Source organism: Rhinolophus ferrumequinum, chromosome 21 (assembly GCF_004115265.2).
Source record: "Rhinolophus ferrumequinum isolate MPI-CBG mRhiFer1 chromosome 21, mRhiFer1_v1.p, whole genome shotgun sequence".
Lineage (NCBI taxonomy): Eukaryota > Metazoa > Chordata > Mammalia > Chiroptera > Rhinolophidae > Rhinolophus > Rhinolophus ferrumequinum.
In genome coordinates, this window is record NC_046304.1 from 887,083 (window position 1) to 909,417 (window position 22,335).

General features: G+C 47.5%; 1 protein-coding gene and 1 non-coding gene across 8 annotated transcripts in view; one reads left to right on the forward strand and one right to left on the reverse strand.

Moving 5' to 3' along the window:
- TOM1L2 (target of myb1 like 2 membrane trafficking protein) overlaps nucleotides 1–22,335 on the forward strand; it is a 105,925-nt gene that overhangs the window by 32,142 nt on the left and 51,448 nt on the right. The gene's annotated exons all lie outside the window — the stretch shown is intronic.
- Nucleotides 4,817–4,923, reverse strand: LOC117014171 (U6 spliceosomal RNA). Its single transcript, XR_004421468.1, has one exon. It is a non-coding gene; the product is annotated as a U6 spliceosomal RNA (small nuclear RNA).

The window sequence follows — 22,335 nt, forward strand, 5'->3', positions numbered from 1 at the left end:
CCTCCCTGCTCTTACTGTGTGTGGGGACGGCTCAACAAAGGAACAGTGGTGCCTGCCAGCACTTTAGTCCCGGAGAGAGCTGCCCCTCCATCCCTCGTTCTGAAGGCACACAAGTCAGTTCCTGCCCTTATGTCCCTGGCACTTTTTAAGCTGCTGTGCCTTCCCTGGAGCTTAGGGTTAGAGTTTATGAGTGAATCTGTACTCAGGCCCTTTAAGAGGACACCTGGGTCTACAGAAGCTCTCCATCTCATTCAGATGAAATCCCTACTGTGTTTGCAGCCATGTGTTATGGGGACTCCTTTCCCTAGCACTGATGGCCCAGGTTCGGGAACCCTGTGTGGATCTGGTACCCCCTGACTCCCCAGTGGGGACCTCCACAGCAGAGAAATCCCTCCTGATTCTTTTTTTTCCCTCCTGATTCTTAACCGCCACATGTGGGTGTGGTACCAGCCCTTTTCCTTCTTTGCCCCTCCTACCAGTATCGATGTGGCTTCTTCCTTATATCCTTAGGTATGGGACTTTTGTTCAGCCAGTCTTCCAGTGGTTCTCAAGGGTGGTTCTATAATTTAGTTGTAATTTTAATGTGGTCATGGGAGGAGGTGACCACAGCATTTACCTACTCTGCCATCTTGACCTAGGGCAGCTTTGTTTCAGAAGAAGCCCAGCCAAGGCTGTTTATTGCCAGCAGGCCACAAACATTTGCTAGAGTGGAAAAGATAAGTAGACAGTAGAGTCTTAGATATGAAGTTACCTCCCCCTACCTGACTCCCATAGTCCAGCTGCTTTTCTAAAGTTAACAGCATCCAACTTATAGATCTTGCCTATTAACATATTTATTAGTTTGCTTATTTGATAGCACGTGGGCTTCCTGACGGAAGTGCAGGCAGGGGTTTGCCAAAAACGTACCCTGGTTGGAAAAAAATTTTTTAATACTTGGCTGCTTGCCGTGCTGCAGCGCCTTGTGTATTTGGTTCCTCCCGGAGGGTGGCTGGCTTTGTATGCAGTGCACATGGCACCCTGAATCTTCCCCTAATTGCTATGTGCAGGGTAGCTGAGTGCAGCGTGGCAGCTGAGTAATGAACCCACATTTTCCTTTGCAGCTTCTCGATTAGGAAATCGCAGGGACCTTGAGCCTTCCGTTTCATTGGGGAGTGTTTTCCCCTGGTAAATGTGGATGGTTTCAGGTTGTTAAAATGCTTCCATCGTAGCTGACAGCGTTGTCATGGTTCCGTATACGTGGTCATGCCCTTGCTTTGGCTGAAGACCTCCTTAGTTACCATCTAATTTTACACAAAGACCAGATAAGATACAGCATAGAATTGGATGAGCTGGCCCACCAGAGGCCTTCCAAAAGTTATTATATGATGACTGTATAGGTTGACAAATTTTTTAAAAATCACAAACTGGGGGGTAGCTGGTTAGTTCAGTTAGTTAGAGTTTGGTGCTAATAAAACCAAGGTTGCCGGTTCAATCCCCCATGGGCCACTGTGAGCTGCGCCCTCTTTAGGAAAAAAAAAATCACAAACTGGTTCTAAAAGAAATATATATATATTTTGTAGAAAATTTTGGAAGTTACCCTCCCTTCCCAACAACAAAACCGAAATGGAAGAAAACGTAGTTCTTACCAGTAAGATGTGTACCACTGTTACCATATTGGGGTAGCTTTCCAGGCTTTTCTTTTTTACATAGGTATACACTTTTTAATATAAAACTATGTATACTGCTTTTATCTGATTTTTTTCCCCACTTCATATGTGATGAACACTTGCCCACCATCACATGTTTCCCCTGACGCAGTCGCCAAATGTGCAGACTTCACGCAAGCCGTTGCAGCCAGAAAGTCACTTCGTAGTATGATGCTGTCATCTCAGTTAGGGCCTCATGGTTTCAGGTTTGGGGCCCCCAATCATATTCTTTAAATATTGTCAGAGGTGGGTGGCCGGATGGCGCAGTTGGTTAGAGCGTGAGCTATGAACAACAGGGTTGTCGGTTCGATTCCCGCATAGGCCAGTGAGCTGTGCCCTCCACAACTAGATTGAAGGACAATGATTTGGAGCTGATGGGCCCTGGAGAAACACACTGTTCCCCAATTAAAAAAAAAAAAAAATATATATATATATATATATATATATATATATATATATATATATATAGTCAGAGGTGGCAGATCATCATCTTTTAAAGGATGGCTTTGATTTTTAAAACAAGCCAATAATTTTCCACACCCCACTATTATATGAGGGACAAGGCCAAACTTGAGATGTGGTGACAGCAAATGAGATTAGTGTTTCTCGGTGACTTGTAGGAGAGAAAGAAGATGAGAGTAAATGTGACTGGACAACTGTGACGGCTCCACGAGGCTGCGCGCTTGAAAGCCAGCCCTAACCTCTCCGCGTGAACGCCGCCGGCAGTGTGGCGGTGGTCCTCACACCGCGGCTTGGGGGCGTCAGAATTTGCTGAGGAGCTTGGTAAAAATGCCCATGAGGCCCGGATTAATGGGGGGTACAAGGGGAGAGAGGGTCCAAGGGGGCATGAACCTTATCTGGAATTGTAGTTGGACACTGCTCATTTCCTACCCAATATCTATGCCTCATTTCTCCTTGATTTTGTTTTGGGGGGATATGTGCCCAGCTAAAAAATTCTTGTACACAGTCTCCCTGGCAGCTAGGAGTGACCATGGGACACAATTCTGGCCTATGAGGTGGAGGCATAAGCCCCTAGCGAGAGCACCCTCTTCATAAATAAAAAGGCAAACGCTTAGGTTCTTGTGCCTTCTTCCTGCCTGTTGCATGGACGCTGCCTTCTGGAGCAGCGGCCGCGTGGCAGTTACAGGGGTGGAAGCCACAGGCCAGTGATGGCGGAGCAAGAAGACAACAAGATCCTGGGTCCTTCGTGCCGTCCTGGAGTGGCTGCTGCAACCTTGTTCTGCCTGCTTCTAGATTTGTTCTCGTTCCGTGAGAAAAATACCACCCCCCATCTGTTGAAGTGACTGTTAGGTTTTTTAAAATTGCTTGCAGCTGAATGCAATCATAACTGATAAGGTAATGTTTTAATATTTTACAAGGGGAAGTATATTTACATATTGTGTAATTAAAAATGAAAAATAATTTAAATCCCCACAGATCTCTAGGCCCCACATCAGACTCACTGAAACAGAATCTTTGGGGATGGGACTCACGTATCTGTATTTTAAACAAACTCCCAAATGACTCTGATGCACAATAAAATACGAGAATCATCTCTGTATGCATTAATACTAGTGTCCCCGTTTTATATATGAGAACTGTGAGGACCAAGGAGGTTAAACAACTTTACCTAATATGTATTTTTATTATTATTAGTTTCAGGTGTACAAAACAATGTCCTGGTTAGACATTTACACCCCTCATAAAGTGATAACCCCCTCCCCCAATCTACTACCCCTCTGACTCATATATAGCTGTTACAGTTCCACTGACTCTATTCCCTATGCTGTACTCCACATCCTGTGACCATATATAATATATATATTAAATTATAGTTGACATTCATTTTTATTCAGCTTCAGCTTCAGGTGTACAGTGCAGTGGGCAGACATGTACAGCATCCATGAAGTTGTCTCCCTAGTAAGACAAGTGTCCATCGGATACCCTACAAAATCTTTACAACGTTATTGATTACATTCCCCAAACTGTCTTTCGTCTCCCCGTGGCAATCTTGTGGTTACCAATGTGTACTTTCTAATCCCCTCACTTTTCCCTCATCCCCACCCTCCTCCCATCTAGCAACCCTCAGTTTTTCCTCTATGTCTCTGAGACTGTTTCTGATCAGTTTATTCATTTATTCTATTCTTTAGATTCCACATATAAGTGAGATCATATGGTATTTGTCTTTGTCTGTCTGACTTATTTCACTTAGCATATATTGTTATCTAAGTCCAGCCATATCATTGCAAATGGTAAGATTTCATTCTTTACGGCTGCATAACACTCTATTGTATATTGTACCACACTTTCTTAAGCCAGTCATCTACCGATGGGCATTTCGGTTGTTGCCAGGTCTTGGCTATTGTGAATAACTCCACAATAAACAGGGGTGCATATATAATTTCGAATTAGTGTTTTGGATTTCTCTGGATAGATACCTGCGAGTGGAATTGCTGTGTCATAAGGTAGTTACCTTTCCAGTGTTTTGAGATACCTCCATACTGATTTCCATAGCGGCTGCACCAATCTGCAATCCCACCAACAGTGCACAAGGGTTCCCTTTTCTCCACATCCTCGCCAATACTTGTTGTTTGTTGATTTATTGATGATAGCCATTCTGACCGGAGTGAGGTGGTTTCTCATTGTGGTCTTTCTTTGCATTTCTCTGATGATTAGTGAGGTTGAGCATCTTTTCATATGTCTGTTGGCCATCTGTATGTCCTCTTTAGAAGAGTGTCTCTTCATGTCCTCAACCCATTTTTAATTGGGTTGTTTGTTGTTTTGTGTTGACTTGAATGAGTTTTTTCATAAAATTTTGGATATTAACCCCTTATCAGATGTATCATTGGCAAATATCTTCTCCCATTCGGTAAGCTGCCTTTTAATTTTGATGGTTTCCTTTGCTGTGAAAAACTTTTGAGTTTGATGTAATCCCGTATGTTTATTTTTTCTCTTATTTCCCTTGCCTGAGGGGATATATCAGTAAAAAATATTGCTAAGGGTAATGTCTCCAAATTTACTTCCTATATTTTCTTCTTGGAGTTTTAGGTTTCATATCTTACATTTAAGTGTTTAATCCATTTTGAATTTATTCTTGTATACGGCATAAGGAGGTGTTCCAACTTCATTAAAAAAATATGGAACGCTTCACAAATTTGCGTGTCATCCTTGCGTGGGAGCCGTGCTAATCTTCTCTGTACCATTCCAATGTCAGTATATTTGCTGCCGAAGCGAGCACTTTACCCAATATTTTTAAATCAGATTTGCATCCAGTGCTGTCTGGTTCCAAAGTGCTTCCCCCACCCTCCCAGCCCAGTGAGGCCTGGCTTTTCTTTCCGCAACACAGACGTGTTACTTCTGAAGGGAACTCCGAAATAGAAGATTCAGAACTGGTTTGGGCCAGTTTTGCACTTGTGTACAGGGACCCCATCACTGCAATGCCGATCCCCCCGGAAATGAAGAAGGTGGTGGTCCCCGGCAGGTTTGTGCAAACGTGGACTCCGAAGTTCTCGGTCTTGTCCTACTGCTTTTGAAACAAAAATGCTTTGAAGTCTGTTTCTTCCGTAGACTTTCTAGGGTTAAGTCACGTAAGAGTTACTAGAACATCTCACCCATGAAAGGTAATTATGGTTGTTTTATGAATGTGGAAGACATATAGCTTGTAAGTGCTAGAGTAGTCTCCTGTGAGTTATTAGAACTCGCAGTATTCATGTTATACCAAATTAGCCATCAAGGGCTGATGGATTCGATCTGTAGATCATGAAGGCATTGGTCAGTGCTCTACATTCGTTACAATTAAATTCACACCCTCTTGTCTGGAATGGGATCTTTGGGTAAGGTGGCCACCTCAGGTTGTAATTATGCGAGTCACGTGGGTATCGGAGAGCGGTATGGTGAGAATGACTTTCCGATGGGGAAGATGGTCTTTGCCGTGTGAGCAGGAAGTCAGTGTCCTGAGAGCCTCCAGGGGCTGCAGCGTTGCCCGGATAAAGTGTGGCCGAGGACGGAGGCGCTGAGTTCGGGGCCTGCATCTGGCAGGAAGCGCTGTGGGCAGGGTCTCTTACGTACCTAATTCCAAACAGTCGGAGTTGCAGACCTCTCTCTGTGGTGAGGTCCTCCTGTGTGGAAAGCACTGTGGAAGAGGCTTCCGTATATCGCCCTCACAGAGCTCCTTTTCTGGTGGAGGAGAGAAGACAGATACCGAGTCTCGGTAGCTATGACAATAGCAGCTCGTGCCACCCCCACTTCTCCTGAGGCTGGTTGTGTGCCAGGTCCTGTGCCAGGCCTTGAGAGCTGTTCATCTTATTCTGATGAAAGCTTCGCAAGGTGTGGGTATTATTATTCCTGCTCTACAGCTGTAGAAACTGAGGGTCGGAGAGTTTAGTTGCTTGCTCAGGGTCCCATGGCCAATAAACAGCAGAATCAGATGTGAGCTCAGGTCGGCCCAGCACCTCTGCCTGACTCTGCCTGCATGGGGTCTGCCTGGGGGGGGCAGGGGGTGGGAAGTGTGTGGGAGGAGACGCCTTTTGCCTGAGAGGATTGGGGAGCTCTTTGTAGGAGAGGCAGGATTTGAAGAGTTTAGGATGATTAAAGATAAATATGAGAAAGTCAGAGTCTGTTTGGGAATAAGGAGGAGCCTGGCTCTAGTGAATGTGTGTTTCCCTGTGGGGCTGGGGCGGGGCGGGAAGAAGGAACTGAAGCTGGGAAAGGAACTGAGACAAATTGTGAAGTGTCCTCAATGCCCAGCTAAGTTATAGGAAGAACATTTTGTATTTTATGTAAAACCGTGTTGAAGATGTTACATATTGTGCTGCTCACTATTCTTTAATATAAAAATGACTGCAATAAATTCATCTCAAAATGTAGTGTCAGGAAAAAGAATTTCTCCCCCCCAGTGCGAAGTCTTTTATTCTGCTTTTAATCCAAAAGTGAGGACTGTGGAGCTCGTTGTCTTCCCGTTTTTGCTGAGGCCAGCAGGAAGCCCAGGCTTGTGTACTGTCTCACCTCCCTGATTCTTGGTGAAACAACACAACACAAAACAAAAAAACACACGTTTCATTTCATGTGGTTTCTAGTCTTCCTTTTACTTTATTTTATTTGCCTTGGGTACAAATTATTATTAAAAACTTCCTTAAATTCCTTGTGGAAGTAGGTAGGACATCCTTTAAATATGTTTTAATGCTGGGTAAGAAGAAATTTAGATGGACCGTCTTGTACCCCCATAGGGAGAGAGAGTAAAGGGCGGGAACAGGGCAGCTATGTCATCAAAGCTTTCCTGGCACATTGATGAGCTGCTTGCAGGAGACTGCTGGGAAGGGCATTTAGTCTCTCGGACAAGGGATGAAATGAGTCTCTGGGAGCCCCCAGAGTTGTGGAATATCCTGAGGGGCCATCAGGTCTGTGCCTGAAGTTCTCGGAAGCCCTCCTTCCCCTTCCAAGTTTGACGCCATGTCCTTACCGCGCCCAGACCACCCTTTCTTTCACTTTCACAGGAGTTTCTGATTTGGTCATTCTCTAGGAACCCCTGGACCACTATTTTGACTCTTACCAGGAAAATGGACTAAAGTTTGTGTGTTGGCAGTTCTCTGTACCCCGCTTTCTGGAGCATTTAAGGAAACCCTCAGTGAAATGACTCTGCATGAGAGAGTGTCAGCATCGCAGACCAAGAAGAAGACGCTATCCGGAGGTCCGATGGCCTTGAGGACGTGGCAGTGTCCTTTCTGAACGTCCGGAGTAGAGTGTGTTAGCTGGGGCGCTCTTGCCCGTGTGTGCTCAGGCCTGAGCTGTTTCCCTGCTGGTGGCCTTCAGGAAGTCACGCGCCTCACTTTCAGACACAGCAGCCGCTGGCTGCTCCGAAACTTCATGTTGTCTTTAGCTCTTTAAAGTGTTCTTATTAACAGCGGCAGCGGAGGCTCCTGTGCTGCTCAAGGGCAAGCGTGGTGTCTGACTCAGGTCAGGGTTCATGATGAACCTGCGGAAAGTGTGTGCAGAACGGTGTGTATGTGCGCTCTTCTGGAAAGGTCTTACAGGCTCTCAAAGGGAATGTATTCTTCCTTTCACGGTTTATCCAAGAAGAGTCAAGAAAGTCTCTGAAAAATGACCTCCTGTGGGCTTCCTTCCCACATTCTTGAATATCCATATCAAACCACTTCCCCGAAGCCTGCTGCTCACAGCAGCTCTGAGCAGCAGGGACACACACAGAGACAGCCAGACAGCCAGGCGGGGAGACCGGCTGGCCCGGAGGACACGGCGGGCTGTGCAGCCCTTTAAACTCCAGCGCGGTTTCCAGCGTGGACGCGCAGCTCCCGTCCTCCCAGCCGAGCCGTGGAGCCCACGGCTTCTGATTCCCGGCTGCGCTCCTGCTCCGGCCCTGGCCCGCTGAGCCCGCCACACACGGCAGCCTGCAGTGTTCCACTTTCCAGGGGCTGCGGAAAGGCCCATGCTGCCAGCGGTCCTTGGGGAATAGCTCCAGACTTGCTATTAGGAGCCATAGCGATGAAACTTACGACAAGCTCGCAAAACAAAATTAGATTTTTCTCTGCGGTCCAGCGAGGATCTGGACTGGCAGTCGCTTGATTTTGTTTTGCTTTGCTCTCTTCCCAAGTCCGCGGTTGCAAAAGCACTTTGTGAATCAGAAATGGAAGCATTGTTCTCTGGTAATCACTGAGGAATGCCTTTCCTGAATGGCTACAGTGGGTATGAAGAGCTCTACAGAAAAAAGCCAAACAAAACCTAAGACGTTGACAGCAGGCATTTATGTTCTGTTCCGTTGGACAAGCATTTGTTGAATTCCTACTGTGTGCTGGTAGAATCCTTGTCCTTCCGGGAAGGCAGGTCTGTGAGAGGCCATGACACAGCGATGGAGGCCTGTGGGTCCCAGAAGAGCACAGTTAATTCAGCGGGTGTATGCGTGCACACACGGGGTGGGCAGGGCCTCTGAGAGGAGTGGGGGGCTGAGGGGTCGAGGGGGGCTCTCGCCTCCTGTGTTCTCTTTACCTTGTGGTGATGGCTACGCACGTACTAGTTCATGCTGCTTGTCTTTCACGCCGCGTTCCTATACCGATTTCCACCTAGTGACTCGGCCAGAGTATGTCTCATTTTTAAAAACCACGTAGCATTTTTTGCTTTACTGATATACCCTTGTTGCTTAGCCATCCTCTCATTTGTTGGGAGCAGCAGAGTGTTTCTCAATTAGGCGTCTTTGCAGAATCAGCTCTCCCCCCTCCCCCAACTTATTTCCTTAGGATATATTGCTGGGTCACAGTTATGAATGGTTTTATGCCTTTCCTACCGACCTTTTTGTCTTTTTATTATGGAAAATTTCACACATATACAAAAGGAGAAAGACTATTTAATTGAACTCGCATGTATTTATCAGCGAGTTTCAACAATTATCAACTCATGGCAGTTTTAGTTCATCTACAGCCCCACACACTTCATTGTGTCCTGGATTATTTTTCAGTAAACCCCAGACATCATATAAATTCATATAAAAATACCCAAGCTTGTATTTCTAAAGGGTATGGAATCGTTTAAAAAGTATAACCACAGCTTCATTATCACATCTAAAAACACTAACCGGTATTCTTGATATAAAATGCCTCAGTCATCTAACTGAAAGTTTAAGATGCCCCACTGTTCTCTGGCCTTTGTCGGGAGGTGGGTTGCACCAGCATCTTCCCTGTCCCAAGGTTGGGGTTCTTTCCAGAGAAGGGTGCTCTGCCTTCAGACAGGGAAGGAGGGAAGAAGGCCTGCCTCGTGTCAGGGTCAGGGGGTACTAGGCACCATTACTCAGACTTCCTCGGGGGACCTGGCTGTGTCACGATATCCACATACTGGCTCAACTTGGTGGGGAGCCATGTGCCGAAAGCATCAGGCGCCTCCCGTTGAACCCCACCCCACTGAAGAATGAAGTAGGGTGCTTGTTTCTTCAGTGCTGAAGAAGCTAGATAGATACTGTTTCTTTTTCAACAATAAAAATACCAACATGGGAGGAAAATGCCTGTTCCCACTGGATTGTGAACGTCTCATTTGCATGTTTCCCTTGGCAAGCTTTGTTTGGTATTGCTCAAGGTGACCCAGCTAGAACTACTGTTTAAAGTCACATGGCCATTAATAAGTTATACAACCAGTGTATGATAAGTCTGTTAGCTCTGAATATTGTACAAGTAGTATACATGCTTGCGTTGGATCTCTTCTTCCTATTTCAGTATGGTTGCATTTAAATGTAATCTCCCTGTTTGTTCTCACTGTTGATACTCCTGATTTTTCTATGTAGATGGATAGAGCAATTTCCCAGATGATTCAGAACCCTGCTGGATTTGGCTTTGGAATGCAAATTGCGTGTGTATATTATGTCTGCCTCTCCCCCTGAGCCAGCCCAAACTAGCTCTCGGTTTGGTCCTCCACTAGCTGGTGGTGAAAAAACAAATCATGGGTAACCCACTCTAGGGTGAAGGGGAGTTAATAGGGAGGCCTGGTTAGGATGGAAATGCCTTTTCAGAGATATTGGGGTTAAGGGCTTTTATCCTTAGGGAAAATAGTCTTTATAGTCAGAAGGTACGCTTATGTTCAGACAGCCTTAGTATTCCCTGTGCCGAGCTATTTTTGATGGAAGAATTAAATAACTGGATTTTAGTTTTGGTTATGAGTTTGCCATTTTACTCTTAGTCTTTTGTAATGCAATATCCCTTTTCCTTCTTTATAAAACAATAGTAACAGATAAACATTTTAAAGATTTCCCTCTAAGCCAAATACACACTGATTATTTTCAGTTTTTTACATTTCTCTTCCAGGCATCCATTTTTAAAAAAAACAAACAATTTTGTGTGTTGTTTTTTTCACACCATTACAAAATAGTATATGTTTTAGTGATTACTTATACTGGCTATATAATTTTCAGTTGAGTTGATGTATACCATAATTTACTTAGCCGTCACTTTTCTATTTCCTATTTGAGATATTTAAAAATTTTAAATAATACTGTATTGAACATGTATGTAGCTTTCTCCGCTTTTTTCCAATAGCTTTATTGAGATATAATCCACGTACCATGCAATTCACTCGTTAACGTGTACAATTCCATGGTTTTTAGTCTATTCACAGAGCTGTGCAACCATCACCACAGCCAATTTTAGAGCATTTTCATCACCTCATACCCATTAGCAATCACCCTGCCTTAGGCAACCGCTAATCTAGTTCGTCCCTATGGATTTGCCTATTCTGGATATTCCCTATAAATGAAATCATAAACCTGTGGTCTTTCTTTCCCGTTTAAAATATTGTGATAAAATATAGATAAGAAAATTGGCCATTTTAGCCCTTTTTAAGTGTATAGATTGGTGGCATTATGTACATTCAAATGTTGTGCAACCATCCCCCACCATTCGCCTCCAGAACTTTTTCATCTTCCCAAACTGAAATTCCGTGGCCTTTTAACACTAACTCGCCAGCCCCTGTCCGTACCCTTCCATTTTCTGTCTCTATGAATTTGACTGCTAATACAAGTGCAGTCATACACCATATGTCCTTTTGTGTTTGGACTTGTCATAATATTTTCAAAGTTCATCCACGTTGTAGCACATATCAGAACTTCATTCCTTTTTATTGCCACATACCATTCCATTGTATGGACGGACCATGCTTTGTTTATCTGTTCATGGACGTTTGGGTTGTTTCACCTGTTTGGCTGTTCGAGTCATGATGCTGTGAGCATTCATGGACAGGTTTCCGTGAGGGCGTGTTTTCATGTCTCTTGGGTGTATATACCTAAGAGTAGAATTGCTGGCTTGGTCTTTGAAAGATTTCTTTAAGCTGAGACCTAAAGAGATGAGTAGGTTAAAGGAAAACATCCTTTTATGACTGACACTGGATATCTATTGCCAAGTTGTTTATCCGTGAGGTGCTTAAATGTATGCTATCTTTAGTAATGTAATGACCTGGTTTCACTGTAACCATCCCAGCAGTGGGTATTATTCTTTTATAAGTGTTAATTTAAGAGTAAGAACTTAACTTGGTTGTTTCAACATGGGAGGTTTTTCATATACTATTATTATAGTTGATATTCCTCGTGAGATGAGCCTCTGGATGGGAAAACCAGCTAATATTTTAGCTTTACTCTGACTGCTCCCCGCAAATGCCTCTGAATACTGCAAAGGCTGTGATGGTGGCGAGGAGAGTGTTTCTCTCTACCTGGCTCTGAAGGACAGCTCTTTGCAGGAGTTAGAGTCCTCTGGCTTTGCTGAGCACGGCAGGTGTGAGCCCTGGGGAACTTTGGGGACGTTTCCTCCAGGCTTGGAATTTTGTAATTGCTCTTTGAGGCAGAAAGGAGACCTTCCTTTTTAGACTGGCTTATGGTGCTGCCTGCCATTCCTGGCCGGTCTGATAGGCTGACTGGTGCCTGGTCAACAGATTACAGCCCTGTCACGGTCCGTCTGCCACGCTCTAGGAGGGACGTAGATGGGATGGCCTCCTCGGCTGTGCGGGGGCTGCAGTGAAAGCCTGGGAAGCAATCACCTTCCCTTCTGCCTTCCCTACACGAATGCAGTCTTTCCCGAGGTCCAGTACACATAATGCACGTGTTAAGAATTGTAGTTCCTATTCATTGCACATTCACCATGTACCAGGCCCCCCCATTTTGGGTTTTCTATCACTAATTCATTTTATCTTCATGACCGTCCTGTTGAGGAGGTACGACTAGTTTGCTCATTTTACAAATGACTAACTGAAGTTCAGAGAGGTGAAGAAATCCGCTCAGGGTCGAACGCTCCAGGCCCACCCCTCACGCATCACGTTGACTGAGTGCTGTGCTGTCGTCTTCCTTGTTCCCCGAGCCTTGTGAGAACCTCCCGTCCCTGCTGCCAGGCTTTGCATGCCAGCCAGCACAGCCCCCACGCTGTTACCAGAGTGATCTGTCTCACGCGCAAATACTGTCGTCACTCGTGTTGGAAAGCCTCTTCCATTGGCTCCTGACAGGAAATGAAAGGACTCTCCCCAGCTGGCCGCTCCGGCTTCCCTTCCCCATGGCCCAGCCCCGGGCCTTCAGGTCTCTGCTCAGCCCGGCCCCCACGGCCTGCGAGCCTCCCCTCTCCTCTTCCTCCTTCTGCACATTCCTGCTCTTCCATCTTAGGCTCCTTCCCGGAGCTTCCCAGACCCTGCTCTGCCCGCTGCTGCCTGACTCACTGTTCCTCTGTCATCTGTGGGCCCACAAGGCTTTCTGTTTTCCGTGTCCTCTTATTGTAACACTCATTACATTGTGTGCTGGCTGCTTGTTTGTGGGTCCCTGCCTGGTGACCTCCTCATGGGCAGGGGCCCCATCTTGTGCGTTTTCTGTCCCCCCTCCCACGGTGCCTGGCACAGAGAGACCTCTCAGTGAAAGTTTTGTCATTGAACCCGGAAGCCTCTGGGTGGCCTTTGCCATTCCCCCTCCCCAAGGACTGGCATTCAAGTCCCCTCGGAGTGTCTGTGTCTCTGTGATCAGCCCCGGCTGGAACGGGAGCTGGGGCTGGGGCTGCGGCTGGGGCAGGCGCTGCGGAATTTGCAGGCAGACCTCGTCTCTTCTCTCAGAGCGCAGTGAGCAGGTGAACAGCCCCCGAGAGGCACTCTGGGGAGAGAAGAAATTGGCAGCACATCCGCTCTGCTTTAATGCAGCTCTAACCTGAACACCAGCTCCCAGGGGACCTTTTATCTTCCCAGTCAGCTGGCCCACCTGCCTGGCTGTGAGGGCAGCGCTGCGCAGGGACAGCCTACCCGTGGCCCTGTTCTCCTGGCCTGGGCCTGGCTCCCGCGGGGCCCCTCCTCCCCAGTAGCCCACTGTCATCTCCGCCCCCCAGCTGGGGCCTCCCCCAACTCCTGTCTCGCACACTCACTCACTCCACGCGTAAAATAGTCCCTTAAGTACAAAGATGGGACTTCATCAAACTGGTGGCTCTCGTTAGAGAACACACCCCAGATGCATTTTCAATCTGTGGATTCCCCTCAAGGGAATTCCAGTTAAAAAAGAACTTGGATCAGCAGCCTGGGGCCTGTGTGGCTAACAAGCTTCTGTTTTCTCTGTTGTTTGGCTGGCCTGAAGGGCTCCTTTGTTTGGGGGTGGGAGGATGTGGTGTCCTAATTAGGCCGACTGTGGAATTGTGGCTCCCACACAGCTGCCCTTTGGAAGTGAGTGCGCCAGACAGGAGAGTAAGTTAGCAGTGATTTGGTGAGTTTGTCAGTCTTTAAAGAAAGTAGAAGATGAAAAAGAGGGAAAAGTAAATGCGGTGTAGTATTCCGGATTGGCTCCTGGACAATAAAGGGCATTAGTGGAAAACCTGGAGAAATCGGAATAAAGTCTGGAGTTTCGTTAATAGTCCTGTGCCTGTGTTTGTTCTTTAGTTTTGACAAATGAACGATGGTTGTATAAGAAGTTGACATTAGCAGAAAGGGAGAAGGGCATATAGGGACCCTTTATAAATCTTCGCAACTTTTCAGTATATCTAAAATTACTCCAATGTTAAAAGTTTCTTGATAATAAAGAAGAAGAAGAAGAAGGGGAAAAGGCTGATCCAGCAGCTAGTTGAACGTGGCCCTTCATCAGCAGTCTCTTTTGCCCTTTTCACCCCAGGGCTTTCAGCCTTCACCTGTGCAATCGGGGGTACGCTGCATCTAGCCCAGCCTGCTCTTGAAGCAAGGGTCTTCTCTGCCCACCCCACCCCTCTGTTTGGGGATGAGCCGGGGTTGAGGCCAGGTCTACCAGGAAGACCTGGGTCACGTGGTTGGTAGTGCTGCTCCTTGCCTGCTGTGCAGTTAGACTAGTCAACAATCTGGGGGGCGTTTTCTTCACCTGTCAGAAGGGGGATAACCTGTCTGGAGGGGGAAGAGAGTTAAATAAGGTAACGTATGTGAAGAACTCTGCCCAGACAGGAGATTGTGCTTGGCAAACATTGGTGTTCATTCTCCCTCTGCTTCTCCATCTTTTGGTGAAAGAATTGAGTGCTGTTTCCTGAAAGACTTGAGAAGAGTGGCTCAGTGGGAGCTTTGTGGTGAATAAGCTGCCAGTGGGACGCTGGAGCCACACTGTGTCCTGTCTCCCCCCACATGCCCCATTTCTAGGTGTCCAGGAAGTGTGACGTCTGTTTGGAGTAACTCATGGGGAATCTTCTTATTAGATGGTCTATGAGACCGCGTGGAGCTTTAACATTTGTTCCTCAGGAAACTGTGCCGTGCCTGTTTGTTCACCTTGCTGGTGGGCCAGGCTGTTTGGGGGCTTCCTTCTGGCGGGGGAGCCCCTGTGCTGCTTCTGGGCATGGAGCTGTCTCAGAAACCAGAAATCAGAAAGGCTGGAGATATTTGCAAGATCTTGAGAGCATCGAATCTGCTGGGCATAGCTTCTGGGTGGCTGTTTACCTGCAGGTGGCAGTGGTGACACAGGAATGCTGAAGGCGGGGAGCCGAGGGCAGGGCTGGCAGAAGCCCTTTTGGAAGAGCTGTAGTAATAATGAAAGTAACAGTGATGACCACGACCTGTGGAGAAATGTTACTCTGTGGAGTGCTTTTTGTGTGTTATTTAGTTTTTGTCACCACAGCTGTGTGAGAAAAGTGCTATTATTAGCGCATTTTACAAATGACAGAAAGGCTTCGAGAGGTCAAGTTACTGCCTTGGGGTCACACAACAATTGGCAGCACCAGGACTAAGCAAAGTCTGAGTTCAAGTCCCCCCCGCCCCGCCGCACCCACTCACACGCCTCAGTGTAATGATGCCATGTCTCCTGCGTCCGAGTCCAAACGGAGAAGGTGGGCACAGCTAGGAGCCCAGTTCTTCCCTCAGCAGACTGCTTGGTGCCTGTGAGCCAGGCGCCTCATAAGGGCTTACCCTCATCGTTTCACTTCTGAGAGGCCCTTGTCAGCATGAGGCTGGGCCCTCCCGAGACAATGAAGAGGTCCTGCCTTCAGGCAGCTTCAGGTTCACACGCAGAACGTGCTCATGGCTCGTGAAGCTGGTAGGGTTGGAAGAACCTCTCAGCACAGCACTGGAATGGCCTCGACGCTCAGTCCGTGCGAGGACAATCCTTCCAGGTGCCGGTGCCTGTCAGAAGGCAGCTCTTGGGGATGGTTTCGGAGGAGGCTCTGGAGGAGAGAGAGGGTTGGAAATACGCTGGCGTGGAGGCCTTCCCCCCAGAGAGGTCTCAGGTGATTTCCTCAGGGCTAGAAGCACAGACACAGGCCCCGTGGCTTCCAGAGTCTTCCAGATCCTGATGCGGTCCTGCTTTCACCTCCAGCAGGTAACCTACTTTTCTGTAGAATGAGGACGCTTGTTGCGTCTTCTCAGCTTTGTTTGCTTTCACAGTGTATGATTGGGTTTTGTAAAAGTACACATAAGCCCAAGGCTGCCCACTTTCATCACTTCTATTCAACGCTGTATTGGAAGGTCTAGCCAGAGCCATTAGAGAGGAAAAAGATATAAAAAGGCATCCAAATGGGAAAGGAAGAAATAAAATGGTCTCTGCAGGTGATATGACCTTCTGTGTAGAAAACCCTAAACATTTCATGGAAAAACCATTAGAACTAATAAATCCAGCAAAGTTGCAAGACACAAAATCAACACTCAAAAATCAGCTGTGTGGGGTCGCCGGTTAGCTCAGTTGGTTAGAGCATGGTGCTGGTAGCACAAAGGTTGCCAGTTCGTTCCCCGCATGGGCCACTGTGAGCTGCGCCCTCCTTTAAAAAAAAGAAAATCGGCTGTGTTTCTATACACTTAACAATGAGTTAAATCCAAAAAGGAAATTAAGAAAACCATTTACAAAACCAACTAAAAGAATAAAATCCCTAGGAATTAACCAAGACAAAAGACTTGTACACCGAAAACTACAAAACATTGCTGAAAGAAATTAAAGGAGGCGCAAATACATGGAAAGACATCCCATGTTCATGGATTGGAAGGCTTAATATTTTTAAGATGACAATACTATCCAGAGTGATGTATAGATTCAATGCACGCCCACCCTAAATCCCACCAACGTGGTTTTCTTTTTTTGCAGAAATAGAAATAACCATCCTAAAATTATATGGAATCTCAAGAGACTCCACATAGCTAAAAGAACCTTGAAAAAGAAGGACAAAGTTGGAGGAATCACAATTCCTGATTTCAGAACTTACAGTAATCAAAGCAGTGTGGTACTGGCATAAGGACAGACATATAAACCAATGGAATAGAAAGAATAAAGGGCTTGGAAATAAACCCTCCCATATATGGTCAATTGTTTTTCTACAAGTGTGCCAGGACCATTCAAGAGGGGAAATGACAGGCTTTACAACAATTGGTGCTTGGAAAGCTGGATATCCACATAGAAAAGAATGAAATTGGACCCTTACCTTAAAATGGTAAATTTTATGTCTTGTATTCTTTACCACAAAATCACCCAAAAAAAAGAAAAGAAAAGGGAAAAGTATACATAGACCAACGTCCTGTCTGTGTAGTGGGAGGCCGGGGGGTGAATGGGTGGGACTGGACATCATTCAGGCTGTCGCCTCATTTGACAGGAAACCTAAAGCCAAAGAAGAAAAGGAGTAAGTAGCCCCGGAGCTCAGGACCGTCAGTGGCAGAGCCAGAGCTGGAACCAGGGTCACTTGATGCCCCATCCTGCTCTGGGCCGTGAGCTCCACGAGGGCTGAGCAGGCCTGTCCACTGCATTCCCAGTGCCAGCACTTGACAGCTGTGTACCCCTTTGTGCCAGCTGCCTGACTGTCCTGGCACTCCTTCCTGAGTTAGGATTCTCAGCGCTGGCTGCACATTGAACCTCCCGGGAAGCTTTTAGAGCATGTCAGTCCCTGGGCCTTGTGCCCCAGAGGCTCTGATTGGAAGGCAAGGGATGGGACGCAGGCAAGACTTTTTTTAAAGGCTTCCTGGTGATTCTAACCTGCAGCCAAGGTTGAGAATCGCTGCTCTAAATCATGCCTTCCACGGTGCTGTCTCCAGCCGGGAGGGAGGGACAGAGGCTGAGTATTAGCTTCTTCTGGAACCTCACACAGTCTCTGACAGATCATTCTGGCTTCTCTCGTTGTCCTGTGTGCTCTGCTTACAGACGCATGTCACCGTGTGTGTGTGCCTTTAATTTCCTCCCAGCTCCTTGGAACCAGGGCACAGGCATGGAAGCTACTCAGAGAGCTGGTTGGCCTCTGTTCTAGCTCAGGCTGGACTGTATCACGATCCATCGGCCACTCCCATTAGACCGACCTCTTACGGCAGGCAGGGTCTTAACCATCTCCTCCTCTTCAGCTCCAAGGACAGTGGATGGCACATCTCAGGCACTGCCAAGCTTGAGCGAATAGCATGGAGACCGTGGTTTGATTTTGCCTTGAAGTTACAGAGCAAGCTCCTCACAGTAGCCTGCAGGCTGGTCTGACGGTACTTTGTGTGCCTTCTTTGGGCCCTGTCTTCTTCCTTGAAGAGGAGTGAGGGAGGAGTGGGGGTGCTGTCCTAGGAAAGGCCGTGCTGTGAAGTAGGGGTGCCTTTGTGGAATTCATTCTCTTGCCTCCCCAGTGGAAGGGAAGCAGCTGCAGTTAACATTCGTGAAGCGTGGTAGGGATCTGAAGCAACAGGCGCTCGTGGTTCTGTGTTGAATGTCAGGGCAGATTTTTCTTTCCACCTACTGGGAGATGCCGTCCTGCCTCACTAGCATGTAGTAATCCAGAAGGTTCATCTCATATTATTGGTGCATGGTATCAGATGAATGTTCTGCCAATCCAAACCCCTTCTTCTTTTTTCTCCACACCTGGCATGAAGCAACCCTAAACGCTGTTCCTTTGTGCTGGTACCTCTGAGCTCCCACCCACACCATTAATGGTTGGAGAGGTAGATAATTTGCCTGTTTTTTCCTCCATTCTCACCAAAGGCATGCTGCTGAATGCAAAATGCTAAAATCAGCCCTCTTTTGCCTTCTGGTGCTGGCTGCTTCTGAAGTCACTATATTTAACATCAAAGTGTTGAAAGCAGCAGCCACGAAACCAAGTCACGAGGTTGCGAGGCTCCTCCCATCAGGACTGTCTTGGGTTTCAGGCTGCATGGGAGGGGTGGGCAGGAAAACACGCCTGAGAGCACAGACTTTGCTGTGAGGGTCCAGGCTTCAGGGCACCCTGGCCCTCGGCCTGCGCCAGGCGGGAGGCAGCGTTTTCTAAGTGGATAAAATGTCATGGCAACAGCATCAGGATGACATACTCTCTTGCACTGAATGTTTCATGAGAGTTGTGTCTCTCTCTACCCAGCTTTGCTCTACGTTGCCTAGCCCGACCCAGCCCTACTCAGTCCTGCCCAGCCCTGCCCAGCTGTACCCAGCACTGCTCAGCCCTGCCCTCCCCTCCCCTGCTCAGCCCTCCTAGCTCTGCCCTCCCTTCCCCTCCCCTCCCCTGCTCAGCCCTGCCCTCCCCTGCCCTACTCTGCTCAGCCCTGCCCTGTCCTCCCCTCCCCTGCTCAGCCCTCCCAGCCCTGTCCAGCCCTCCCCTGCCCTGCCCTGCCCAGCCCAGCCCTCCCCTCCCCTGTCCAGCCCTGCCCTGCCCAGCCCTCCCCTCCCCTCCCCTGCCCTGCCCTGCCCAGCCCAGCCCTCCCCTCCCCTGCCCAGCCCTGCCCTGCCCCTGGCCATCAGCATCTCACCAAGACCTCTGAGAGGTCAGTCCTTTGCAACCAGGGTCACTTGTGTTTTGATCTTTATCCATCCCGAGGGCTAGCTGGAAGGAATGACTTGCCTCATTGCTCCCTGGAGCGTTGTGTTTCTGCTGTTGCGCCAGGATTTATTTCAGGTTTTGACAATTACGTGACCAAAGAAATGAGATTGAATTTTGTTTCCTCTGGCCTGGGGACAGGACCAAGTGAGGGAGCCCACACTGAGTGGCCGCAGTTCCAGGGGCAATCAGAGACAACTTTGTTCCCATTGCTGGGAATTCTTTTATGAGGAGAGAAAAATAAGAAACGATTTGAGCTCCTTTGTCGGCCTTACTTTCCTCATTTGTTTTACCAGAGCCGAGTATCCACAGTTGTGTTTGTGTGGCATTTCCAGGAAAAGGAAAAGAAAAAAGCATTCTTTTTGGGTTGGTTCTTTATAATCAAAACAAGTATATATCTTTTAGCTTGAAAACGCAGAATCCCAATAATTGACTAGAATGCACTGACCCTGAGGATAAGTATTTGTGCCTTTGAACTCTTCCCGGTATTCTTAGAGGAAGGGAGAGGGTGAACATAAGGTTAATGGATTCTGCTGCTAAACCCAACTTGGAAATGAGGTTTCATTGATTTAATATTTTCTCTATTAAGCCTCCCAAGGCAGTGTCCCTATGGCCCCACCAGAGTGCAATCTCAGTCATTTCTTCCCTGTGAGAGTGTGAGCTGCAGCTTGTGCAGCGAAAGGGACAGAGATGAGTGCAGGAGGGCCCTTTGGCCCGCTGGCCTCTCCCCTCGCTGGCTCAGAAGAGTCACAAGCCCAGGCCCGCAGGCAGAGTGCAGTATGAGGACTGGCCTGTCCTGAGGAGGCTGTTGGGTTGGTGACCGCAGGCCCACCCTGCTGTGTGTGGCTCTGGGACTGAGTCACCTCTTCTGGGACTGGACACCTGGGCGGGGAGCGGCGGTGCTCAGAGACAGTGTGACATGTAGAGCAGGGAGCTGGAGGCACAGGTCGTTTCACCCACGCACCTGTCTGCTCAGGAACCTGCCGCAGCCTCCTAAGCAGTTGGGGCCTCTTCTGCCCCTGGGCAAAGCACGACAGTCCCCCCGTGCCCACTGGTAGATGCTGCCTCGCTTTTTCTCTAGACTAGACTGGTGCCATGAGCCATTCTTCCTGGGTGCCTGCCTCTACCCTTCCCCTTCCCACCCTGGCTGCCACACACACACAAATACCATCACCCCCGTGGCTTTCATTCCCCCTATAGGCCCAGCGGTGCCACTTACTGGCTTTGTGCTATGGCCTCCCTTCCACGTGCATGCAGCGGGAGGGGCGAGGGAGCAGCTTTCCCGGGGCCTGTCTGGCTCCGAGCAGTCTCTGACGTGGGTTCTTACCCTTTCTCTCCCTCTCCGCACACACACTTTCCTCTTGTGTAGGCAGACATCACATACTGCCTCTGTCCCTGCCAGGCTGGCACCCTCTGTGGGCTGGGGCGAAGGGACCTGCGGATCTCAGAGCCTTCCCTGTGCCCTGCCCAGGTCGGCATGTGCATGGCATTCGTCTGAGGCGGAGTCGCACCCTTTGACGGTGGGTTTGCTTCTTCATGGGGTAGACTTCGGGTGCCAAGGGTGATGAACAAAGAGGGTGAAAAATTGGGGATATATATGTTTTGGTAAAAATTAAAACAATGAGGCTTTTTAATGCCAGCTGAAGACTGTTGCAAGAATATTTTGAGCAATAGCCATATTTTTAGAGTGTGTTGTCACTGCTTCTAAGTACAGCCTTTGTTTGGATGTGTGAGTTCTAATATGTATGTGAAAATCAAGTGTCACTTTTCCATAGCTGCATCCAGCAAAACAAGGACACTCCAGCACGTACAGAGGTCGTCTGTTTTATTATTTGAGCATCAGTGTGAGTTGTATGAAGCTTTTGTTAAAATTGTAGTGATGGTATCCCTCTCATGAATAGTAGTTAGGATGGGGCAGTTTTAGAATTCATCTAAGATAATGACCTTTGGGTCCCAACTCAACCTTTGCTGAGTGGGGGCAAATGCCTCAGCTCCAGAGACAGACAGACCGCAGATGGCACGTCGGAACCACCCACTTAACTGTGTGATCCTGACCGACCAAGTACCCTCAGAAAGGGTGCTTCAGAAAGTACCCTTGCAGAACCTCTTTTCCTTCTTTTTAAATGTGGAGGGGAATAAGGCCTACCTTAGGAGGTCTTTTTTTATTTTTATTTTAAAAAAATTTAATTGTGTTAAAATGCACATAACATTTGCCATCTTCACCATTTTTAAGTCTTAAGTACATTCATATTGCGGTGCAACCAATCTCCAGAACTTTCTCATCTTGCAAAACTAAAACTCTGTACCCATTAAACACCAACTCCCATTTCCCTCTCCTGCCGCCCCTGGCAACCAGCGTTCTACTTTCTGTCTCTATGAATGTGACTGTGCTAGGTACCTCATGTAAGTGGAATCATACACTGTTTGCCTTTTTCTGTTTGGCTCATTTCACTTGGCATAATGTCCTCAGGGTCCATCCATGTTGTAGCCTGTGTCACAGTTTCCTTGCTTTTTAAGGCTGAATAATATTTCATTGTATGGATACCCCACATTTCGTTTTTCCCTTCATTCATTGATGGATACGAGGCTGGCTTCCACCTTTGGCTATTGTGAACAATGCTGCTATGAATCTGGATGTACAAATATCTCTTTGAGACCCCGCTTTTTGGATATGTACCCAGAAGTGGAGTTGAAGGATCATACGGTAATTCTTTTGAAATGTTTTGAGGAGCTGACATACTACTTTCCATAGCAGTTACGTCATTTTATATTCCCATCAACAGTGCACAAGGGTTCTAATTTCTCCACATTCTTGCCAGCACTTGTTACATTCTGTTTTTTTGATAGCAGCCACCCTAATGGGTGTGAGGTGGTATCTCATTGTGGTTTTGATGTGCATTTTCCTAATCCTTAGTGATATTGAGCATTTTTTAAATGTGCTTGTTGGCCATTTGTATTTC